At 35.4% G+C, this 25,249-nt stretch overlaps 1 long non-coding RNA gene across 1 annotated transcript; it reads right to left on the reverse strand.

Annotated features, from left to right (window-relative positions):
- Positions 1-10,798: 10,798 nt before the first annotated feature.
- Positions 10,799-12,041, reverse strand: LOC149818500 (uncharacterized). The gene is made up of 4 exons (XR_016427088.1): positions 11,948-12,041; positions 11,807-11,855; positions 11,605-11,699; positions 10,799-10,863 (listed from the first exon to the last, which is right to left on the reverse strand). It is a non-coding gene; the product is annotated as an uncharacterized LOC149818500 (long non-coding RNA).
- Between the last annotated feature and the right edge of the window lie 13,208 nt (positions 12,042-25,249).

Genomic DNA, 25,249 nt, shown 5'->3' on the forward strand with positions numbered 1-25,249 from the left:
AATTGATGACTACCAATTTAGAGAAAGCACATGGAAGTGAGTGAGAAAAGTGAGAGAAAACACATAAAAAACAAGAAAAGTTGAGTAAGAGAACATATAAGAAGAATAGATGAGGCGTGTGGAAAGCATAGGAGAAGTATGGGGGAATCGAGGTTCTCATCAAGTTTCGGAAGCGAGGAGTATCACGCTTCTGAAGCGAGTTTCCAGGAAGCGAGCTTCCCACCTATCTAAGAAGCTTCCGGTAGCTCTGCTTTATACACCAGTGTAAAGAGTATCTCCATGAAATTGGGATCAATGCTGCCATGAATAATATTTTCATCTATGTTGTGGCAGTTATGTTTTTCTCTTTTTTTCCTCTTATAAACCAAACATTTTCGCTTGTTGGCTTTTGTAAATTTCCTTTTGACTTTTTCTCTAAATTACTGATTCTATGAAAGAAAACCAATCATTTTTTGAAAATCCCCTACAAATTCCCGTGCGGACAAGTTAGAAATTCTTCTAAAAAGATTTACTGTGATCCGAACAAATCTCAGCCACACTCCAATTTTTGTTACTGGCTATTTCCAATGTTGCATGTGTGGGCACAGATATACATTTGTTAGGGTATAAGTGCATAGATAAACATTTGTTTGGGTATAAGTTCACAGATCTCATCTTGGGCAGTCAATGGGCCGGATCCATGTCTGGTATCTGACTGAGCCCAAACCCAAACATCAGGATAGGCATAAAATAATGACCAGAACCCAACTCAAATTAGGTTTAACTATGTTTTTTGGGGGACATTTTAAAAAAACACCTAAATTTTGGTTGATTATAAAAAACACATCTAAGTTTTCAATATTGTTAAAAACACACCTAAACTTTTTTATAGTTAATAAAAAACCTAGGGTTTGCTCCTGTTAAAGTTGTCATTAAATGTGTGCTGCAATTATAAAAAAAAACTTAAGGGTTTTTTTATTATGAATTCATATTTTGCTGATATGTTATTTGTTGCTTACTCCTTTTTATTTAGCAAATTTAGATGTTGCCTTTTTTTAGATTCTTATCATTTTTTAGAACAATGGAAGGGGGCTTCATTTGCAAGTGCTAGTGGGTCCACATTTTCAAATTTGGAACATATTCAGAACTTTAAGAGAAAATCAGGTGATCCAGCATGGGAGTGGGCCTATATTAAGGATAAACAAGATCTGAATTCTGTGACATACCTTAAATGTTGAACTTATAAAGGATGTATATATAAAATAAAATGGCATCTACTTGGGATTGGAAGAAAAGTGAAGGCTTATGATAAAACAATTGCAGAAATCAAGCAAGTACTTTCTAAGTACATGGAGGAATCAAAGAAGAATAGAGATGAAAAAAATAAGAGAGAGACGGTTAATATATACGAAAGAAATGAAAGTTTATTCTCAGCTTCCGATTATGGCAAAGGACGTGAATGCAGTTTCATAGATGAAGGGGAGTAGTACATTTGGCTTTAGACCAAAAGGGCTATGGATCTATACTTTCAAAGTGATTCAACAGAGAAAGGAAGACAAGCAAACAAACAAACTATGTTTGAAAATTGCTTCAAAAAGGAAAAAAGAGAAACAGTGTACGAGTACATTAATAGGTGATTTTATGACGGTGGAATACCTTTTAATACAGCGAAGTTGCCTTCATTTTACAGTATGATTGAAGCTATAGGCCAATTTGAACCAGTGATGAAGCCTCCATCATATCACGAGTTGCGAGAACTACTTTTGAATAAAGAAATGAAGAAAATGAAGGAGTTCTTGGACCAATACAAAGTGCATTGGTCCAAACATGGATACAAAAGGGTGTACACTCATTAATTTTTTTGTTAATTGCCTTTTGGGAACAATGTTTTTGAAATCAGTTGATGCATCAAATGAAGTAAAAGATGCAAATTTGCTTTTTGCATTGTTGAAGTTTGGGAGGAGAATATGGTTCAAGTTGTTATTGATAATACCTCAAACTATGTGAAAGCAGGTAAATTATTTATGGATAAGAGAAAGCATTTAGTTTGGACTCTTTTTGTTGCACATTGTATAGATATGATGTTGGAATATATAGGATAATTGAAAGAGTTGAAGAACATTTCCGGAAAAGCAAGGCAATTGGTGGTATTCATTACAAACATTCTCAAGTGTTGAGTATGATGAGAGCACACACACAAAAGGACTTACATAGGCCTACAGTGACAAAATTTGCCATTTTTTTACTCTAGAAAGCATATATAATTGGAAAAAATGCCTAAAGTTCATATTTCTTAGAGATGATTGGGAAAAAAATAGTTTTTCAAAAACGTCAGTTGGTAAAAGATGTGAAAGCATGATTTTGAGTTCAAAATTTTAGAAGAGAGTGAGTTGTGCTCTGAAAACAATCGCCCCCTTGTTTGACATGCTTCGATTGGTTGATAGCGATGAAAAGCCTGCTATGAGTTACATCTACAAGAAAATGGATCGTGGAAAGGAAAAAATAAAAGTATAATTATAAATTAATTTTTTTGTATTCTACTAATTGTAAATTACATTTTATTTTAGCTTCTATAATGGTTACTTTCAATTCTTTTACTTAGTAGGTAAATGTGTGTGATGATAAACAAATATACGGCTGGGTTTGGGAGATAATCGATAAAAGGTGGAGCAATCAATTGCACAAACCTTTGCATGCAACAAACCTATATTTGAATCCAGCCATATATTATAAGTATAAAAATATCGAGTCCAATGAGGAGATAAAGAATGACTTATATGATTGTGCCAATCGTCTTGTTCAAAGCGAAGAGGATCGAGACACACTACTAGACCAACTCATAAGATATAAAACTGCTATTGGGCCTTTTGGAATGGAGTTAGCAAAGAGGAAGAAGAAAGTGTAAACCAGAGTTACAGGAAGCGCCTAGGTAAAAGGTGAAGCGCGCTTCGAAAGCACGAAACGTCGCACTTCCGAAATGTGTGGGGAAGCATCCCCCTTTTTTGGGAAGCACGCTTCCCCCTCGCTTCCCCCACGCTTCCCCATTTTTTCATTTTTTTTGCTTCCCCCTCGCTTCCGGTTCGCTTCCTAGGTCGCTTCCTTGGTCGCTTCCGAGACGGTTCATAATTTTCTTCTTAGTGGTCCCACGCTTCCCCGCTTCCTAAATTTTTGAAAGTGTCTCGCTTCCCGCTCCCGCTTCTCGTATCGTTTCCCGCTCCCACTTCCTTGACTGGTAACTCTGTTGTAAACCCTAGGTAAGATGATTAAATTTCATATAACCCCTTTTGCATTATTTTTATAACTTATATACAGTTGAGAGTTATTATCGTGAGGGGTTTATTGGAAATCAGAAAAGTTATCAGTTGGTCTTGTTTATATTTTAACTTTTAATGGTCTCTTTTGTAATTTTCTTTATTGTCCCTAATCACCACTTAAGGGTGATTAGGGCTAATCGTGAAGGTACTTTTCTATCTTTTCTCAAACCAAGTTTCAACATGGTATCAAAGCCTCTCGTTCTTGGGAGAATCTAACGCCTAGGTTGAATTTCTTTCTTCCCTCTTTATCATAGTTTTTTTCTTTCTTCTTCTCTCCTCCTAGCCTATATCTAGTTTGTTCGATCTTCCTTCTGATCGAACCCTAGGTTCTTTCCTCAGTCTCACAACCTGAGATCTGACTAGTTCTACACAATATGCAGATCTGATTAGACACCCTAGATCGTGTGTTCCTCTTTTGCTCCTTGTTGATGACGCCTCAGTAATATTGATGGATCGTGGTGCATCAGATCTACCATCATGTGGAGATTGCGTGGAGCAGATCTGACATCATGATCGTGTTGCATCATATCAGCAATCATTTTGTGATTGGGTGGAGCAGATCGGAGATCGTGCAGTAATTGGATGTCGTGTAGCGTGGAGCGTTGATGTTGGATCAGATCTGAATGGTGTGGCTGACTGACTGTTGCTCGTATCAGAGTCATGTTGATGTGGTAGGTGTTAAATCTGTAGTGCTTGTTGTTGTTGGAATCAGATTTGCTCGTATCAGAGTCGTGTTGATGTGGTAGGCGTTAAATCTGTAGTGCTTGCTGTTGTTGGAATCAGATCTGATTAATTTTTGTTGAAGTTCAGATGTGAAATCAATTTTTGTCATCTAAAATTAATTTTTATAGTGGTGATCAGATTTATTATCTTGCTGGTGGCGTCTGTGATATATATATATATATATATATATATATATATATATATATATATATATATATATATATTACAAGACAAGGATTTTATTTCAGCTGGAATCTATTTCTTTACTATCAGTTTGCTCGTGATTACTTTCTGGTTATTATTATTATCTGGCTCATTAGCTAGCTACTGTCAGCAGTGAAATACCATGGCTGAAATAAAGTCCAGTGATGGTGAACAAAGGTTTGAAGTGTCTGCAGAGTACAAAGCTTTTGCTAATCCCTTCTCTTATGGGTCGTCCGTAAAGCTGGATGACAATAATTATAAAAGGTGGTCGAGGACTTTTATGATGTCTGTGTCAGGACATCGTCGAAAACATATTTTGTTAAAAAAGGAACCAACAGAGAAAACTGGGAAATATGCCACATGGTAGGAAGATAATGACATTGTTATGTCTTGGATTATGAACAGTGTTCAGCCACATATTGCAGACGGCTTAATTTACTATTCTACTGCAAAGGAGATGTGGGATTCATTACGTGATACGTACTCTCAAGACAAAAATGTCAGTAGAATTTTGTAAGTTGAGCAAGAGATATTTCAGTTGCAGCAGGGTGATCAGAATCTTTCCCAATATTATGCATCAGTTAAATCAGCCTATAAAAGGCTCAACTCTGTTCGTCCTCCCTGCTGCACTAATCATAAAACCCATCAGGAGTAGACTATGGTGGCTCGTTTTCTATCAGGATTATCTCCAGATTACTCAGTAGCCAAGGTGCAAATGCTTACTAGCTCAGAGATCCCTACTCTAGCTGATGCCTACAACCGGTTAAGTCGTCTTGCTGTTACCTTTCCTCCACCTCATGGAGACTCTCAGACTTCAGCTCTTGTTGTCACTGGTGGAGGAGGGCATGGTTTACCTAGTTCTTCCAGAGGCAGAGGTCGTGCAAGAGGCAGTGGAGGTCGCAGCAGGCTTCAGTGTACATATTGTGGCAAGCAAGGGCACCTTGAGGATCGTTGTTGGGATAAGAACCCTAGAAGTCGCTCTCAGAGCTCATTATCGTTCCCCAAAGCAACAACTCCGGTTGTCTCTTCCATCACTGAACCTGTGCCTACTTCTTCAACCAATACGATTACTCTCAGTCGTGCAGAATATGATCAGCTTCTTTCTCAGAGTTCTGCATTTGTGTCTGCCTCTATTGTAGTGACTGATGTGGCATGCTCTGCGGGTACTCAGTTGGATGATGGAGGTAAGATATGGATTATTGATTCTGGCACCTCTCAACACTTTTGTGGAGATTCACATAGTTTCTCTATACTGGTTCATACATCTTTCCCTCGTCATGTTAAATTGGCAGATGGTAGATTATCCCCAATGGTGGGGCAAGGAGATGTGCATTTTACCCCTACATTACGGATTCAATATGTTCTCCATGCTCCACAGTTTCCTAAGAATTTATTATCCGTAAGACAGCTTACAAAAGAACTAAATTGTCGAGTTATATTTGACCCGGGTTCTTGTGTATTTCAGGATTTGCTGCCTGGGAAGAAGATTGGTGGAGGCCATGGGGAGGGAGGTGTTTATATCTTACACAACCTGTTGGAGTAGCAACTTCGTGTGTGGAATCGAGTTCTAATTCCTACCAATGGCATATCAGATTGGGTCATCCTTCTCTTTCCAAGCTTCAAAGAGTCATTCCACAGGTCTCTCCTACAGCGTCCTTTCAGTGTGAAGCATGTCAGTTGGGCAAGCATCATCGTAGTTCTTTTTCTTTAAGTCAGAGTTATACTAGTCAAAGTCCTTTTGATCTAATTCATGTTGATGTTTGGGGGCCTAGTCGGGTTCCTAATAGGTTTCAGTCCAAGTATTACCTTGTCATTGTTGATGACTACTCTAGAGTGTCTTGGGTCTTTTTAATAAAGGAGAGATCTGAAGTCTTGTGTATTCTCCATTCTTTTATTCTTGAAATAAATACTCAATTTGGTTCCATTGTTAAAATTGTTCGCATTGATAATGCTCTTGAATTCAAATCTAGCAAACTATTACAATTTTATCGGGATAATGGGATTTGCCCTCAATTTTCATGTGCCCATACGTCCCAGCAAAATGGGGTAGCTGAAAGAAAACACCGACACCTTTTGAAAGTAACTCGAACCCTTACGATTCAAACAAACATGCCAGCTTCTTTTTGGGGAGATGCCCTTCTTACTTCTTGTTACCTTTTTAACAGAATGCCTTCTACTGCTCTTAATGACCAAATTCCTATCAGACAACTTTATCCTGATTGTTCTTTGTTCAAAGTTTCTCCTAAGGTATTTAGTTGTGTTTGTTTTGTGCAAAAACTTGGACCTACTAGGGACAAACTAGCTGCACAGGCAACTAAGTGTGTCTTCCTTGGGTATCCAAAAAACCAAAAAGGGTACAAATGTTTTGACCCCATTGCTCGTAAAGAGTATATCAGTGCGGATGTCACATTCTTTGAGACCATTCCTTACTTCTCGCCGTGCACGTCTCGTGTGAATCCTGATATGTCCACATCATTTCCCTTACCCATTCCTCCCATTCCTTTGGAGTCAGTTCCTTTATTGCCTTCATTATGTTCTGATCCCTCTTCAACTCGGTTCCATGATCCTCCATTGGTGTATACTCGTCGTCAAGCCTCCTCTCGTGGCCCTTCATCGTCTTCTTCTCCTGCAGTCAGTGATCCTGATTATGTTGATGATTCTATTGCTTATCCTGATGATCGTAGAGCAGATCCTGAGATTAAAAATGATTTGCCCATAGCCCTGAGGAAAGGCATGCGTTAGTGTACTCTGCACCCAATTTCAAAGTTTGTGTCCACAAACAAGATTGGAAAGAGCATGCAAAACTTTCTATCTGCTTTATCTGCCATCTCCCGTCCTATCAATCATCAACAGGCTTTATTAGATCCTCAATGGAAACAAGCAATGCAAGAAAAAATGGACACCTTGATTTCTCAAGGGACTTGGGAGCTTGTCGATCCTCCTTCTGATGCAGACATTGTTGGTTGTAAGTGGGTGTACACTATTAAATATCATTTTGATGGCACTCTGGAGAGACACAAAGCTCGTCTAGTCGCCAAAGGCTACACCCAAACATATGGGGTGGATTTCTTTGAGACTTTCTCTCCCGTAGCCAGAATGGGCACTATACGCTTAGTTACTTCTGTGGTTGTTCATCATGGGTGGAGTATGACTCGGCTTGATGTGAAGAATGCTTTTCTGTATGGGGATCTATCTGAGACGGTCTACATGCAACAACCGCCTGGCTTCGAATGACAGGGAGAGTGTGGCAAAGTGTGCAAACTAAAAAAGGCAATATGTGGCCTAAAGCAAAGCCCGCGTGCATGGTTTCACAAATTGTTTGAGGTGATGTCTAAATTTGGTTTTCAGAGGTCACCATCAAATCATTCTTTGTTCATAAAGAATAGCTCTAAGGGTTTTGTGACTATGGTTGTTTATGTTGATATAATTTTAACTGGAGATAATGAACAGGAGATTTCAAGCACCAAGGCATATCTGCAGAAATACTTTATTACAAAGGATCTGGGTCCTCTCAAGTACTTGTTGGGAATCGAAGTAGCAAGAAATAGAGAAGGTATGGTTCTTTCTCAGAGTAAATATGTGCTTGATCTTTTACAGGAGACAGGGATGCTTAGTGCAAAACCAGCCACTATTCCCATGAATCCTAAATTGTTCTTGTATGACGAGCAATCTGAGGCAGTTGATAGTAAGTCCTATAGGACTCTCATTGGTAAACTTCTCTATGTTACTGTAACTAGGCCTGACATATCATTTGTTGTTGGCAAATTGAGTCAATTCATGGATAAACCAAGAAAAGTTCATTGGGAGGCAGCTATGATGGTTCTTAAATACCTGAAGACATCTCCAGGAAAAGGTCTATTGTTTACAAAAGAGGCAAATCTTGATGTGGTTGCGTATACTAATGCTGATTATGCAGGGTCGGTTGATGATAGGAAGTCTACTACACGTTTCTGTGTTTTTGTTGGTGGCAACTTAGTTTCATGGAGAAGAAAGAAACAAGCTGTAGTAGCAAGATCAAGTGTTGAGTCAGAATATAGGGTCATGGCACAAACTGCTGCTGAAATGATTTGGATAAAATCTATGCTTACCGGATTGAGCATAAAGGTTTCTCTGCCTATTAAGATGATGTGTTTCATGAGAGGACTAAGCATATTGAGATAGATTGTCATTATATTCGGGATATGGTTCAAGTGGGAAATATATCAACTTTTCATGTTTCTTCAGAAGATCAAGTAGCAGATGTTTTTACCAAACCCCTTTCTATCACAGAATTCTCAAAGTGTTGTAACAAGCTGAGCATGATTGATATCTATGCTTCAGCTTGAGGGGGAGTGTTGAGAGTTATTATCGTGAGGGGTTTATTGGGTGGTCTTGTTTATATTTTAACTTTCAATGGTCTCTAGTGTAATTTTCTTTATTGACCCTAATCACTACTTAAGGGTGATTAGGGCTAATCGTGAAGGTACTTTTCTATCTTTTCTCAAACCAAGTTTCAACATATACTTTAATTATATGTAATTTGATTTTTTTATAGTAGATTGGTGGATTTCTTTTGCCATTGGTTGTCTCCAGCTCCAGACCTTTGTTGTTCAAGTCTTAGGTCTCGCATGCATTACATTCAGTTGTGAACGTGATTGAAGTACTTTTGAAGCAGTAAAATATTATTTACTACTAATTACTAAATAATATTTGTCAGTTTGTATATATTTTAACTTTATATATATTTTTATAGATTCATACAAAGAAAAGAAACTGACTTTTGCACAAAAAGTTGAATGGTTTGTTTTTTGTGCAATATAATCATAAATTGAAACGAAGGTATGAGGAGAGAATGAAAAAAAGGAGATCTCGACCCCATTGTCTTAAGAGAAGTCAATGATAATCTTTGAAAATGACATATCACTTACATGAGATCTTGTTGATAAGGCATCCAGAGCATTAAGGCATAGGGTGGGGGTAAAAATACGTGTAACTAATGTCCTAAGAAAGAAAATGTTTGACAAAGGAAAGAAGGTGGTGAGGGTGGAAGAAGAAGAGGAATAAGCTAACTCTGCAAATAAAACTGAAGAAGAAGAGCAATATATCAATGAAGATGATGATAGACTTTCAAGTTCATCTAAGGATTAAATTTAAGTTGTTATTATAAACTTATTGGTTTTTTTTTACTATTTTATACTTAAATACAGTTAAAGTTAATTATGTTATGTGTGTAGATTTGTTAAATGTCTGTATGCTTATATTTTTATTTGGTGATTAATTGGTTATGTTTTAATTTTTTGCATTGGTTATCAGTTGCATGGTTTATTTATTCCATTGTTCTTTGTTTCATTTTTTAACATGGTTATCAGTTACATTATTTTACATCTTTGTAGTGATTAGATTTATTAATTCGTGTTCTAGTAAGTCGATGGAGGGTAGAGGTCTTGGAGGATGCCTCTCAAAGAAACCTGCATTGAAATATTGTACACTATTGACTTAGAGATGCCAAAGAAATAGTGAAGTGTAATTTTTGTGATTTTATAATGCATGAAGGATTGTATAGATTTAAATATCATGTTGTGGGACATATTAACTCCACTGTGAAATTATGTAAACATAGCATTCCTTCTGATATTTGTGTTGAGCTTCTTACTAGTCTTAAAAAATATGATGAGAGAAAGGCACAAGTACCTGCAACATTTGTGGGACAGAAATTGTATGAAGATGATCTGCCATCATCATCTCAAGCCACTAAAAGATGCAATAAATGAAGGAAATCGTTGAAATGAAGTTTGATACTGAAGAATGAAGATGACTTTTATATATAGACATATGTTTCAGAATTCTATGTTTAGTTAAATGTATTGTGTTGTTAAATGTTTTGTGTTGGACAATGTATTGAGCAGGTTATTTAAGATAATTATCTTATAGTGTTTGACGACATATTTTGTTTTGTCTATTGCTTATTGTTGATTGATTTTATGTTGTATACATATTTGTTATTAATTTTAGTAGTTTGTTTACATATTTGTATATATTTTTTTTGTTTTTTTATTTGGGGCACTGCCTAGACTGCCTAGGCTTTTTAGGGGCTCACTGCCTAGGCTTCGCCTAGCGCCTATGACAACTAAGAACAAAACCACCTAAATTCACTGCAAAGTTATCAAAAAATGATGAGAAGAACGTTAAAATTGGGTGATCTAATCAATGGATTGGTCCAACTAGACACTTGCCACTTTATACTAATCTGACTCAACTTGACTCTAAAATTGATTCCCACTGGTATGGATAATCTATGGAATCAATCAGGATTGGTTAGTTGGACCCAATCTGGCCTGATTTGAGCACACCAATCTGGAATAGACACACACCAGAAAAAAAAACAAAAGAAAAAGGGTGAAGGAAAAAAGAACAAAGAAGAGTAGGCTTGATAACATGACTACCGACATGACATACAACCTAAGAAGACAACCATTTATGGCATCAGAATTTTTTAATATCAATAGGAGTCCTACCAATGATAAAATGATAATAGAATGTCGAAAGCCAGTACAATGATGGCCATGTGGAAACTGCAAAGTGATGGACGTCTTACTTTTTCTTCATTGCTTGCAGCTTGAAGCTCCAAACTATGCTTTTCCAGAAACTCACCAAAATTTGGGTCCTGGTGAAACAATGAAGCAAACATAACCTTATTAATATTTCAAGCATCCAGAAATAATGTCGTACTGAAAGAAGTATGAAGAGTTGTCTATATCACAAAAGATGCACTTGTTTTCTTTTTATGAGCAAACACAAAAGCAAAAATAAAAAACAAAAAGCACTTCTATTGCTTTAAATATGCTCTTCATACTTAAGAATACAACATTTCAAGGGTCATAACATGAAAATCTTTCTGAGCATTAGGCAGGGCAGTAAACTGGAAATATTAAGTTGAGATCTAGGTCTTGGTGAATCTGACCTATCCGGATCTAGCTTAATCAAATTTAGAGTTGGATGGAAAAGGCAATATTGAACCTGTACTCGGTTAGCTAATCAGATATATTTTATAAGGAATTGGGTTGGATTACCCTTGGATCCAGATTCAAATGAAAATCTGAAAACTGCATTCGAATCTGATTATTAATCAGATTCATTTGCTATACCGATTCAACTAATCAGATTTGTACTTTTCAGATACCTGACTCAAACGTGATCGATTGACATCCCTAGCATTAGTTCATTTTGGGTAAAACTAAGTGCATTACAATGATGAATGTGAGCCATCAATTTTTTTGTCTTTAAAATAGGAGAGAAATTTTTTAAAACAAACCCTACATGTTTATATTAGTTAGACATACCATCATGTTGAGCTTCATATCTATGGTCATTTCAAGGTCTTAATTAAGTACAAGGTCGTTCTTACCTTTTTCTTCAGCCGATCTAACTTACTTTTCTGCTTCACGAGTTCCACCTGAATTGTCTTGTTCTGCTCAGATAGAGCAGTATGGTAGCTTTCATCTACAGCAACAACAATTATATTGAAAAATATCCTCTTGCGATTTTACTAAAACAAAAATTTAGGATATTTCAAACACCAAATTTCACTGTTGTAATTATGTTCCAACCTGAATTATCATCACTTCCATCTTTAACAAGATAAGAACCATTCAAATCCTGAAACCAATATCAGAATTCAGAACTCTTTCATAAATAAATAAAGAATTAGAAAAAGATGAGGCCGGATTTTTAGAAGAGCATGACATTACCTCAGAAAGAAGACCATCACTTTCCGAATCTGAATCTATAACTGAATCATTGTCAACATCATTACCAAAAGTATCTGCAAAAATGTCGTCGAGCACCTGATTTACAATACTGTCAGGATATCTGACAACAATGATGAGCATAACTATATATGAACATAAACACTTGCATTTCAAGTTAAATCGTTAATTAATTGCCTCACCTTAAGACAACTATACAAAATGGAACAAATGTATGCGCACAGATAATTCCATAATACATTGAAAGATATTACGCCCATAATGTAGCTAGAATCTCAGTAAAAAAATTTCGCTACTTTCTGGAAACTGAAAAAGCATCACTACCTCCTGAATAATCATGTCATATAAACTTGCAATATATGACTCAGACTATTTGGAAAACTAAATTGCATTTAACAATTAACCAATGGAAACAATGAAGCTCCTGAATAACATACATGAATGAGGAAAGAACTTAGTAAATTGTGAAATGCTTGACAATTAATCAGTGGGCGAAAGTGAAATTGTGTGATGCTCTCCAAAGTCGAGCATCGGTATCTTTACGATCAAGAATAATACCCACTCCACTAGAATCAACACAAAATTTCAACTGATACACTAGAAATTATTCTAAAAAGAATATCGGCATCGATTATGTCATTTAATCAACACCTAGGAAGAAGAAAATGGTTTGAATTACTCATGCAAGCAGGAATTATGTTAACAATGACCTCATAAGGCTCCTAAGAAGCGCACCCCCAGAATCATTTTATCATTGAACATAATAGACCTTGTGAAAAATTTTAAAAAGGGAAGATAAGGGCAAATTGGCAACACACATTAGTCTTGTACTAGATTCTCTATGCTGATCCTAGTATGCTCTAAAATGCATAATAGCAGCATAGCACTAAATATTTACTCTTACAAGAACATCTCTTCTGGAAACATTGAGCTGTAATAGAGACTCGCAAATTTTTGTGTATGCATGTGTGCACATGTATGTGTGTGGGTTTTAACAAGAATATATGTTGACATCAATCCGATTGCAACAGTCCCTAACAAGGCCCAAGCAATCATTTTTCTCAAGTAATAAAGAAAATAAGCACAAAAAACAGCATATAGGAATTAAGTGCATAGGATTAATTTAAGACCTCAAAAATAAAAAACAATGTCATCCTACTCTGTGCTGTCTAACTAGGGATTGGCTCTGGGAGGATTAGGCGAACACAAGTAGGGTAGGCAGTACCAGTTGACTAGGTAACCACGTATCACTTTTGACAACATAGTTTGCAACTAAACAAAAGTTAGCAGCTATCAATGGTGATTACAAGTATGTAAGGATAAAACTCAAGTAATGCAGCTGTTTTTCATAAAAACATAAAATTGAATTTTGTAGTAAAAGAAAACTAAGCCAATGGAAGAAGGTATAAGCACAGTCACAAATATCATGATATTTTAAAAAAATATTATGATATCTTTTCATCAGTTCTAACATTTAAAATATCACGATATTTTTCAAAATGTTGTGATAATTTAAAATTAAAATATCATAATTTATGTTTCATAAATGATTTTAAAAAACTTTGGCTGATAATCCTATTTTATCATTCACATCTCTCTCAATCTTTTTCTCCTAACTAATTAATGGCAATAAATACTGAATGTAACTTAATCCTAAGCAAGAAAGTATTTATTTCGGCCTCTGGACTCTCCCATCTTTCATTTCTTTTTCATTTTTAAAACAATGGATGAGACATATTTATTGCTTTTGGCATTTGAGTAATTTTTTTACATATTTTTAACTTCAGTTTATAAATTTTTAAAAAATTATTCATTTTGCCAAGATTTTTTCAATAAAAGTGTGGGAGAACACAGATTATCAATATATGCCATTTACCATTTAATGGCAGATTTTATTTTGAAAATATAAACAGAAGGTAATAAATTAATATACCCAAGTTACACAATAGCACAGAGAAAACACAAGAATACAACCGCTACACGACAAAAATGAACAAGAAGCCACAGACAACAGAAGCAAAAGAATAAATGTTATAAAAGTTTTAGTTTGTCTCCTTTCAAAGAGGAGCTTAAGACAGTTTTCAAATGTATATAAAATGAGGCTAATTGGATGCTATTGACAACAAACAGAAAAAGCAGCCAACTAGAATCCATCATAAATAGACAAATATATTACATATAAAATGCAGTGGCTGCACCATAGTTGGCAAACCCAGAGAGCTGACTCAAGAATCGCCCGAGTCAACCCGGATCGGATCCCAACTGGGTCACCGATTCAGGACCACCTATCCGCATGCCACTTATGTGTCTTTTGTCATGCATTTCATGGTTTTAGTGCATAATGCTTATAAAAGGATAATTTTTACAAAGAATCATCTATTTTTAAATCATAATATCAACAATTATGTATAGTTGAATACTTATATAGCTTAGTCATTGATGTCATGTAATAAATTTAGTGATTATACAGTTTGGAGTTTGATTTTTTCCATATCTTAACACTAAAAAAATCATGTCCTAACTCATCCAAATTACCGAGTCAACCTGCTGACTCACAAGTCAAGGGTCAGGCAATCCGGATCCAAGTCACGAGTTTGTCAACTATCGGCTGCACAAGAAAAGGCAAATTGCATAGGTGCCACTTTGATTTTTGGCAAACTTCAATCTTACATCATGTATTAAGCAGTAGAAGTGTATAGTTTTATCCTAATATAAAGAAAAGTAACTGCAAAGGCGGAACCAAACAAGAAAAACACAGAAAAACAATCTTACAAGGGATGTAAATTTTGATGGGAATTAACATTCAATATTGGCATGTCTAACAATTTAAAGCAAGTTGATGTCAGAAAAATAATCTAAAGCAAGTGATAGCAAAGAAAAATAAATAGTGGCATTTTCTTACTCTTCTACAGGTTGTGTATCTGAAGAGATTGGATGGTTCACATATACAACACCTTTATCTCCTGCAATAACAGAACCAACCATAGAGCTTAAATGTGGTGGCCTAATCAATGCTTGCAAATAAACAAAAAGTCTAGTTAAAAACTATACAAACTTGGAAACATTTTGTTACACAATCCACTCAGTGAACAGAAGCGCAAACACAAACCAAGCAGGGCAACTTAGATGTAGAGATAAGTTCCTAATAAATGATGTCTTATGAAGCAACTGCCTATGAACACTACAAAAAGAAGGCAATAGCGCAGGCAGTTAGATTAGCAAAAATATTGTTGGCCTCATGCAACATGACACTTGTGGAATTATCATTTATTTTCTGGAAAAAAATATTTGTAGCTACTAAAATAATAATATAAATGTTTAAACATCTAATGAACTACTAAAGACGTTATATGTAAGCTCATTCAATGTATGGTATCAATCCTCAAGGCACTCTCTGCTTGGCTTCCCATTGAGGGCCTGAGGCAGTCATGAAGACTGAAAAGGAGGTAGAAAGATTACATCAGGGGGGCATGAAAAAGACACACAAACCTTAATCAAGTTGCTGCTAATCTTCAACTTCAAGCAACCATAACCCGTGGGCTAAAAGGATATCAATGAGGTGTGATATCATCCAGAAAGGGATTTTGTCCATAATACCTAAAGAGCAGAGACAATGGAGTCACTTTGAGGCAGACTATACTTGTTCATGTCATACACTGTTATCATTGCCCGCATTGATCAATCGGCCAAAAAACATAACCATTCTTTAGATGGTTTAATATCCAAACGGCCTTTAGATTGCTCCCACTTGAAAATCGCAAACTTCAAAGCATTCAAATTTACAATGCAAAATTAAACACTGGTTTTATGCATAGTAACAAATAACAGCAATATTTTGAAAAGATCATGAGTGGTTTGGACCAGAGTTGCTAGTCGAGGAAGCGATTCGAGAAGTAAAAGCGAGAAGCGAGGCATTTTCAAAATTTTAGGAAGCGGGAAAAGCAGGACGACTTAGAAGCGAATCAGGAATCGTCTTGGAAGAAAACTAGGAAGCAAACCGAAAGCAACCTAGGAAGTGAGGGGGAAGCAAAAAAAAAGAAAAATAAAAACACAAAAAAATGAAAAAATAAGGGAAAACGAGCTTCCCCTAAATTGGGAAGCACGCTTCCCACTCCCTAAAATTTTTTGGCACTTCCCAGCATGTTTCAGAAGCGCCATGTTTCACGCTTACAAAACACGCTTCCCCATGCCCTATGGCACTTCTGATAACTCTGGTTTGGACATACAAGCATGAATTTTTCAATTTTGAAATTTCAATACATTGTGAACCATAAAATTTGAAACCTTAAAAGATCTACCTATATAATTGATCGGACGATCTAAAACTTGCTTTTGACTGAACAAACCATATGGATCATATCCATAGGGCTTGGTCCACAAAAAAATCAATTAATCCAATAAAGGCATTTTTTAAAAAATTTATGTCTTTCTTTATGTTTTTATATATTTTTATAGTCTTAATTGGTTTTAACTTTTATCATAGTTACAAATATTGGCAATATTTTGTAAACATGGCAGCGTTTACAAAATCTGCTATACTATAAAAAGTCACAATATTTCCAATAATGGTCTTATCATGATATCAACATAATAAATCATTTTTAATTTTTTTATATATATTGCCCATATTTCTAACTTTTTACAGATGCTAATATTTCCTAGAGTTTTTCCAAAAAATAAAAAATTTAATTTATCATGACATTTTTCCTCACCAAGAGTTTCCTGGTACCAAGTTTTTTTATGTTGGCTTTATCCTATGTCACATGGGTGCGGGTGCGGGTGCGGGTGCGGCACTTTCAAAAAACTTGGGTGCGGGGGTGCGGCAATATATATATATATATATATATATATATATATATAATTTGTGCAGGGAAGGGGTCGAGCCCCCTCCCTACGCCCTCTTTGTGCAGGGGAGGGGTCGAGCGGATGAGTTGTGGAGCTTGATTCAGAGTTTTTGCCCTTGTAGAAAGGGGGGGCGGGGGCTCCCCCCGGCCAATTTTTTTTTAATAAAAAAATTGGACACATTTTTTTATTTAATAAAAAATTTGGACGCAAATGACCCTGGGTGCGGTCAACACACCCATGGTCGGGTTGACCGCACCCGGTGCCGCACCCGCGTCGAGTCGCGTCGACGCGAGTGCGGCACCCTGCTAGCCGAATCCCTGTGACATAGGCTTTATCCTATTGGTTCAAGGATAAACACCTATGTTTTTACACGCTCCCAGCAAAGCTCAAGGATCTGAAGTTTCTTTGCTCCAAGATGGAAGAGGGAAATGTTCCACTATTTTATCTGAAATTGTTGGCAAATATTCAAACTGGTAACATTTGTTACTTTCAGTTTGCCATCCAAAATTTAATGAAGCTTTTAACTGCCAGACCTGAGCTACTTGTAAGCAGCTTGACCCACCATATCCCAACTAGCTCAGAGCTTTGCAATAGAAAATTTCTTGTGTTAAACCTATTCAACCATATTAAAGATCCTAATCAAATTTTCTTTCATTAGAAAAGGTATTTACTGATTCAAAAACCTCATAAGATTTTTCCGGTTGATCATGGAATACATGCAGTGAGAAAAGTACTAGATATTGAATAATCAAATGGGTGACTTAGTTCTCTTATTTGGAAGGCAAAATTAAATTGTGTGTGTGATTCACCAAAGCTAGTCATGGTTATCTTGTATATCAGTAGTTTTAACATCCATGATGAGAGATGAGAGAAAGTATCCTGAATAAAAACCAAAAGAGCAAATTCATTCAACCTTGAATAGCTTAAAGAAGACATGAAGGGGGGATTTTGGATTTATGAGCCTTACTAAAAGCCCTTCTTGTCCTGAAAGAATTCCTGAAAGCATTCTGTTTCTGCTTTTTCTTGAGCACAGATTGAAGATTCTTACGAGCAAATTTCCGTGCTTTCTTCCCAAGTTTACCCATTTCCTGGCAAAACAAATGAGAACAATACATCATAACGTCAAGAAGACTCAAAACCAGAGCTAAATCAAATGAAGAACCAAATCTAATGCATTGTAATAACACATCCATGCACTTACAGAAATGAACAAATTAAAAAAGAAAAAAAAACTGAAGCAACTATTGATTCTTAGAAAAACTACTGATGCAATATTTTTATTGAGTGAATAGCAAGAAGCAAATATTAACTTTCAAAAAAAATGATGTAATATATTTAACAAGTGAAGCAAGAAACAAAGCATACAGGTCAAAACTGCAAAGGGTCCCTAGTGCACCTGAGAACTCAAACACGAAATGCTTGAGATTCCATGACAAAACGCTTGTAATGCATAAAGAAAATGAAGATTCATTCAATAAAAGACAAGATCTATCTCCTTGAATTCACAACCAGATAAGATATTCTTTTTCAATTTTTCTTGGTTGCAACTTTACCTACATAAGAAACAACCTTCCCATAACTACTCTATCAGTGTTCGACATGTGGAATTGAAAGCTAATTCCAAGGAATCAAGAAATTTTCAGGCAAAATTTTCATTATAAATGGAACACATAATCTACAAAATATGAGGTGCAGACATTCTTAGGCATTATTTAAGAGCAGCACTATTCTCTTTTTTTGCATACATCCCTACAATGAATTCAAAAAAAAGTTCCAATTGGATCTATTTTGCTTTCAATTGCACAAACAAACTGGTGACCTTAAGGGCATGTTTGGATGCAAAATTCATAAATTCACTTTTCTGGATTTTCTGCTTTTCAATTTTTTAAATATTCTGGAAAAATAGTGTTTGGATGCATTTCATATATATATATATATATATATAGAGAGAGAGAGAGAGAGAGAGAGATGGGAACATGCTAAATGGGCACAATGCTAAATGAAACATTGCTAAATGAAACATGCAATTGGATTTCCATTGTTTTTTTTTCAAAATTCCAACCCCATAGATGTGTTCAGCATGATTGATTTACTAGAAATCCTAATTTGGATCAAGCATTTTGGATGGAAAAAAATGGTATTTGGAGGCTCGAAAATTTATGAAAAATTGTAAGCTATTGATTTTTGAAACCTTATAAAAACCTATTCATGCATCGGAGTTAAATGCTCTAAGAAGTGATTCCTATAAAAACAAGCATATAAATCACATCTGTACAGTCAAAATTTCGAAAAGCACAAAAAATCTAAGAGCATGTTTCATTTAGCACTGTGTCCATTTAGTAGGTTCCCATCTCTCTCTCTCTCTCTCTCTCTCTCTATATATATATATATATATATATATATATATCATTGATTTTAAAATTTTCACAGTTAGGTTGTCCCATTTATTAAATCTGACTGATTTCGAATCTTAATGCATAATCAAGAGTCCAAATTTACCTTCAGCCTTATGATTTTATCAATGTTGTGAATAGTGTTGAGGCGTAAGACCCACTCATGAAGCGAGGTGTAAGATTCACAAAAAATATTAAAAATTTGACCAAATAAAAAAACAAAATAAAGCATCATTTATGTACTATTAATATATAATTAGATATTAAGTGGACAATCTAAACTAAATTATAAAACTAATTCAAAGAAATGACTACAATGCAATAATTTAACTGATCCAACAAAGAAGATGTGATTATTTAACCAAGGAACAAGACCAAAAATCACAATAACTAGCAAGAACCACTCTACATATTTGTATAAAGGACAACATAATGCTATACACCACACATAGTTATACTTAGCAAACACAATTATATAATACAAATAGCATGCAGCTAATAAATAAGCAACAAATCAATGAATTACTAAATCAATATATAATTAATTAATTAATTAACAAGAACAAAGTAATTTTCTGATTAACAGGCCCGATTGTTCAAGAAGAACAGAGGAAGGGAAGAAGAAAAACGAGGAGGAAAGAAGGGGGAGAAGAAGAAAAGGAAGTAGGAGGGAAGAAGAAAAAGAATATCAGAAGAACAATAAGAAGGAAAAAAAAAAACAGAAGAAGAAGAAGTTGGGCAGAGGAAGAAGGAGAAGAACGGAAGAAGAAAAGAGAGAGACCTAAACAATCGGGCCTCCCTTGTTTTTTTAACCTGAGGAGAAGAAGATCTGCAGAAGGAAGGAGAAGAAGATCAGCATAGGAAGAATAAGAAGGAGGAGGAGGAGAAGAAAAGAAGAAGAAGAAGAAGAAGAAGAAGAAGAAGAAGAAGAAGAAGAAGAAGAAGAAGAGACGAAGGAGAGAGAGGGGTACGTACCGAATGGACCCTCCTTCTTCTTCTTCCTTTCGACAGAGGGGAGAGAGACCTCCGGCTTCCTCCTCCTTCCTTTCGACAGAGAGAGAGAGAGAGGGCCTTCTTCCTCTTCTTCTTGAAAGAACACGAGAGGGTTCTTCTTCTTCCTTTCGGCAGAGGCGAGAGAGCCCTAAACAATCGGGCCTCTCTCTTCTTTCAAAAATCGAGAGCCTATTGCCTCACAGGCACTTGCGCTTCATTAACGCGCCTCAAGGCAAAAGCGCACCTTTTACGCTATCCATCAAAAACTTCAAATTAGTGTAGTTCTAGGCTAAACACGTTCCATTCGACTAGTGATCCTAAAACAATGACTAAGAGAATAAGCACTCTCCCAAATAACCATACCAACAATGATTCAGACATAGAATCACTATATAAGATGATCACAACAAAATTACTTTTCCCACAGAATAACCATATAAACATCGATCAATTGACACCATCTTCACCGAAACAATGATGTAAACCATGTTGTGAAAAGCGATGGGGCGTAGAGAAGGGTTCCACTAAAATATGAAGAGAGGAGTAAAGCACAAGCCTTAAAAACACATTTTTAAAAACTTAAAAAAAAATATATATCTAAAAACACAAATAAATAAAAGAAATAACAATGAGAAATAAAAAAACTCAAATAAATACCGAAAGATATGAGAATAATATGTAAAAACGACATTAATGCAGCACCTTGATCTTTGTAAGTATCTAACAAATAAACTATCTATTTAAGGTTATGTCCACGAACGTGGATACAATATGGGCATGAGGCATGCATACATGGTTTTTATGAAAATTAGGACAGGACGTCTTCTCTTGAAAGCTTAATTTATAAAAACACAATACGCAACAAATTTTTATACATAAACATAATTACTACGAGATTCAATTAATTAAGGAATATAGAACTAAAGTTTAAAACCAAATAATTAAGTAAAACTCAAAGAAGAAGAGGAAGGAGAAGAAGAAGAACGAAGAGAAGAAGAAGATGGAGAACGGAAGAAGAAGAAGAGACAAAGAAGAGAGAGAGTACCTGGGTGGGGGGACAGCCTCCTCTTCCTTCTTCTTTCGGCAGAAAGACAGAGAGAGAAAGAGATTTTGGTGGGGATTCGTAAGGAAACGCGATGCTGGGGTTTAGGGTTCTTTTTATCACAGTTCACAGAGCGTTGTTCATAGGGTGCGAACCAGTGTTGTTAAAATCGGTTTCTCAAGAAAAAAACTCTTAATGAAATCGAATCGGATTGAATCCGTACTTTTCACCACTGGATGACACGTGTTATTAAAATATTTAAAATGTTAAAAATCTATTAAGAATACTAAAACAGAGTTTGAAATGATAGGTAAATCGGCCTCTTTGAATTGAATTGACTGAGAACGGATTCCATATGAATCAGGCTGAATCTGACATTGGTGCAAACGGGTAGAACTGGGCTTAGATCTTTTAGGATCCGAATCTGAATCCAAATTTAAATAGTAGATTCAAATTCAAATTCAAATTCAAATACGATGAGGTAAAGTTGAATCCAAATCCAAAATACATGTGGTGATACTAGATCCCGAAACATAGAACAAAAAGAAGTTATTTATATGCAAGACATAATCTGGTCAGATTTTGCATTGGATCAATTTGAGATCCGAATGCAAAAGTAAACTGATTGAAAATATCAGAATCCCATTATGAATGTACATTTGAATCTTACTTAAAGGATCCATATATGGAGAAAACATGTCTGACTCATATCGTATATTTAACCCTATCCGATCTTCAACCCTAAATTATTCTGATCTTTATTCAAACATACACCACTAAGATCTGATGTTATGGTGGAGATATGATTCATGTCTATACTTAGGTAAGAACTACAACTGGTTTGCATCCATAGACATGGCCAAACCCATCATGTTGGATCCTGGTTTTGGATCAAGTGTTGCTATAGGGTTGTGATCATCACAAAATTTTTCCTCTCGTAATATTTTCTCTCTCCCTTCTGTTTTCCTTTCTAACCTCTATTTTCCTCCTTTTTGAAGGGAGAAAAATAAAAGAGAGAAAAGAAGAGAGAAGAGAAAAAGAAAGAAGTGAGAAGAGGAACTATTTTGCGCGGTCTCACTTGACCTTGATTTTTGAAAAAGATTTTAAAAGATTACTCGCCTCCGTTTTTGAAAATGTGCGGGAAAATGGAGAGACGGGATTCGCTCGTCGGTACGAGGTTCGACCGTTCCTGGCGCCTTTACCAGGGGTAATCGAACCAAGGATCGAATCTATGCCTTTTGCTTTGCCTAAATATAATCTAAGAATTTATTCTAACTCTAAATACACAAATAATCATGCTTGTGCAATGCAAGAATGTATGCTCCTTTTGAAAGATGTTTTGAAAATTTCCCAAGTTTATGAGATGAACTTGATAAGGGAGTGAAGAAATGTTTGAATCTAACTTTAGAACTTGAGATAGATCAGAAAAGTTCCAAGTTTTCGAAGTAAAACAGAGTTTGGAAGAATAAATCTTTAATTTTGAGAAAGAATGATTTGAAGCTTTGAAAATGAAGTTTCAAAGTCGGAAAATGGATTTTGAATTTGAACTTGAATTTAGGAAAGGAAATGAATACTTGAGATGGATTTGAATTTAGATTTTGAAGTTTGAAATTTAGAATAGATCTGAGGGATCCAAATGATATTAAAAATAGAGATGAATTTAAGGAATGATCTGTAGATGAATTTGGATTTGAAATCTGGAGATGAATTGGATTTGAAAAGAAGTTGGACTTGGGAATAAAAATTGGATTTTGGATCTTGGAATGGATTCAAATCTTGAAGTCTGAGATCCAATGTAGAATCGGACTCTGGACCCTTAGATGGAATTTGGATCGGAAGTCTAAGATCCAAAAATTGGAATTGGATCTGAGATCCAAAAGTAGAATTGGACTCTGGACCCTAAGATGGATTTTGGATCTGAAGTCTGATATCCAAGGTGAAATTGGATTCTGGATCCTAAGGAGGAATTGGATCTGAAGTCTGAGATCCTAAGGAGAAATTGGATTCTGGATCCTATGGAGGAATTGGATCTGAAGTCTGAGATCCAAGGTGGAATTGGATTCTGGATCCTAAGATGGATTTGGAGTTTAAATTCAGAAGATGGATCAAGAATCTCAAAGTTAAATTGAACTTTGATTTTGATTGGAGTATTTGAATATAAATGAATTTGGAATTTCAAAGTCAAATTGAACTTTGAAATCTGATTTTAATTTGAATATAAAATGAATTTGAAATCTCAAAGTTAAATTGAACTTTGAGATTTGAAAAATGAAATTGAATTTTAAAAATGATAAGAATTGAAGATAGATTGAGGAAGGTATTTACATCACTTGGAGTTTTTGAAAAAAAAAGAATTTTGAAAATATGATGCAATTCTATCCTAAATGATGAATGAATTTAAATTTTTGAAATTGGATTTTGAAAAGCTATTTCATTCTTTAAATGAATTAAAACAAGATTGAAGATATAATACATTCTTGACTATGGTCATTGAATGTATTATATAATAATCTGTATTTAAATTCAGGTGAAGAATAAAACACATTTGGTGCTTTTATAGAATTTAAAATGAAATTAATTCTCAATATACCCTGACTATGGCCATTGGTATATATTTTGAATTAATTTTAAGTTAAATTCTGATAAAAGAAGAAAATATTTGAGTAAATATGATGAATTTTGAAAACGGATCCAATGTGGATCCAGTGTTATTTCGTAAAAGATAAAAATACTAAATTTTGTCCACACCCTGACTATGGCCATTGATATGGATCATCAACTTAGGATTAATTTACCTCTTACGAAATGGTGCACGTGCCATTGTGAGATTTTGAGAAATAAAGGAAAAATGCATGAAGAACAAATAATTCATGATGTTTACAATGTTCATTCATTCTATCTAAAACAAGAAATGTAAATGTTTCTCATCAGCATCTAGCTATCACAACTTTAAAATTGGGATAATGAAATTTTATTTAAAGAGGGATTTCAACAGATTTTACATATCTCCTGCAAGGGTCAGGTTAGCACAGGATAAGAGATGTAACTAGAAGGAAGTTCACCAAGTATCATACTGATATGAGGCTTTTACATATATTATGTACTAATGAAGATCATATTTGACAATATGTAGGTAACAAAAGGGGTTGGATTGCACAACTACAGCAAGATCAGATGGGATGAATCAAAGAAAATATATATGCAATGAAATGAAGACAGAAGTTGAAAAGAAATGTGAATCACTGTTGTAAATTGAGGATGGGATCAACAACTATATATGCAATGAAATATGGGTTGTTGGTAGTAACATCAGGGTGTAGTCGAGACACCCATGGCAGGTGGTATGGAGGGAAGGACGAAGTGGAAAGGGGAACAATGCATGGCTGGTGGCAGGATTGGAACTGCATAGTGGCTTTTGCAGAAAATTCTGCAAACTGCTGTGGAGGCCCTACATGTTGTGAGGTACCAATATGATAAAGGGAATTACCATGGGGATTTGAATGGGGCTGAGTGTATATGTACAGTGAGATGATGAAGGCGTAGTATAGGGGATGCATCATTTGCTGTAGAGATTGTGATAGCTCACAGAAATGATGGGTGTGGTAGTTGAAGTAGGCATCACAGCAGGTGTGCCACAGTGGAAACACTTATGCAAGGTTCATGATGAATATGCAACGGGATACCAAGGTGTTGCTGGAGATTTAAAAATTCAATACAGTGGCTGTGCTGGAGCATATTTGATAAATAGAACATACGCTAGAACAAAAATGTTGAAACTGCTATTATGTACTTGATGAAAAAGAAATTAAGAAAGCGTTTAAAAAACAGAAAACAATCACCATGAAGGGCAGCGATTAATGAGAGCAAGAGGCATTTTAGAATCACTACTTCATAATAAACAAAGACATGGTAAAAAATTCAAATGTAAGAAACAATTAATTGTAAAACAATAATTATGACACCCTACCTAACACCGTCATTGCTAATCATGCCCTAACTTTGTTAATGATA

Source organism: Nuphar pumila, chromosome 13 (genome assembly GCF_984573655.1).
Source record: "Nuphar pumila chromosome 13, dmNupPumi1.hap1.1, whole genome shotgun sequence".
Taxonomy (NCBI): domain Eukaryota; kingdom Viridiplantae; phylum Streptophyta; class Magnoliopsida; order Nymphaeales; family Nymphaeaceae; genus Nuphar; species Nuphar pumila.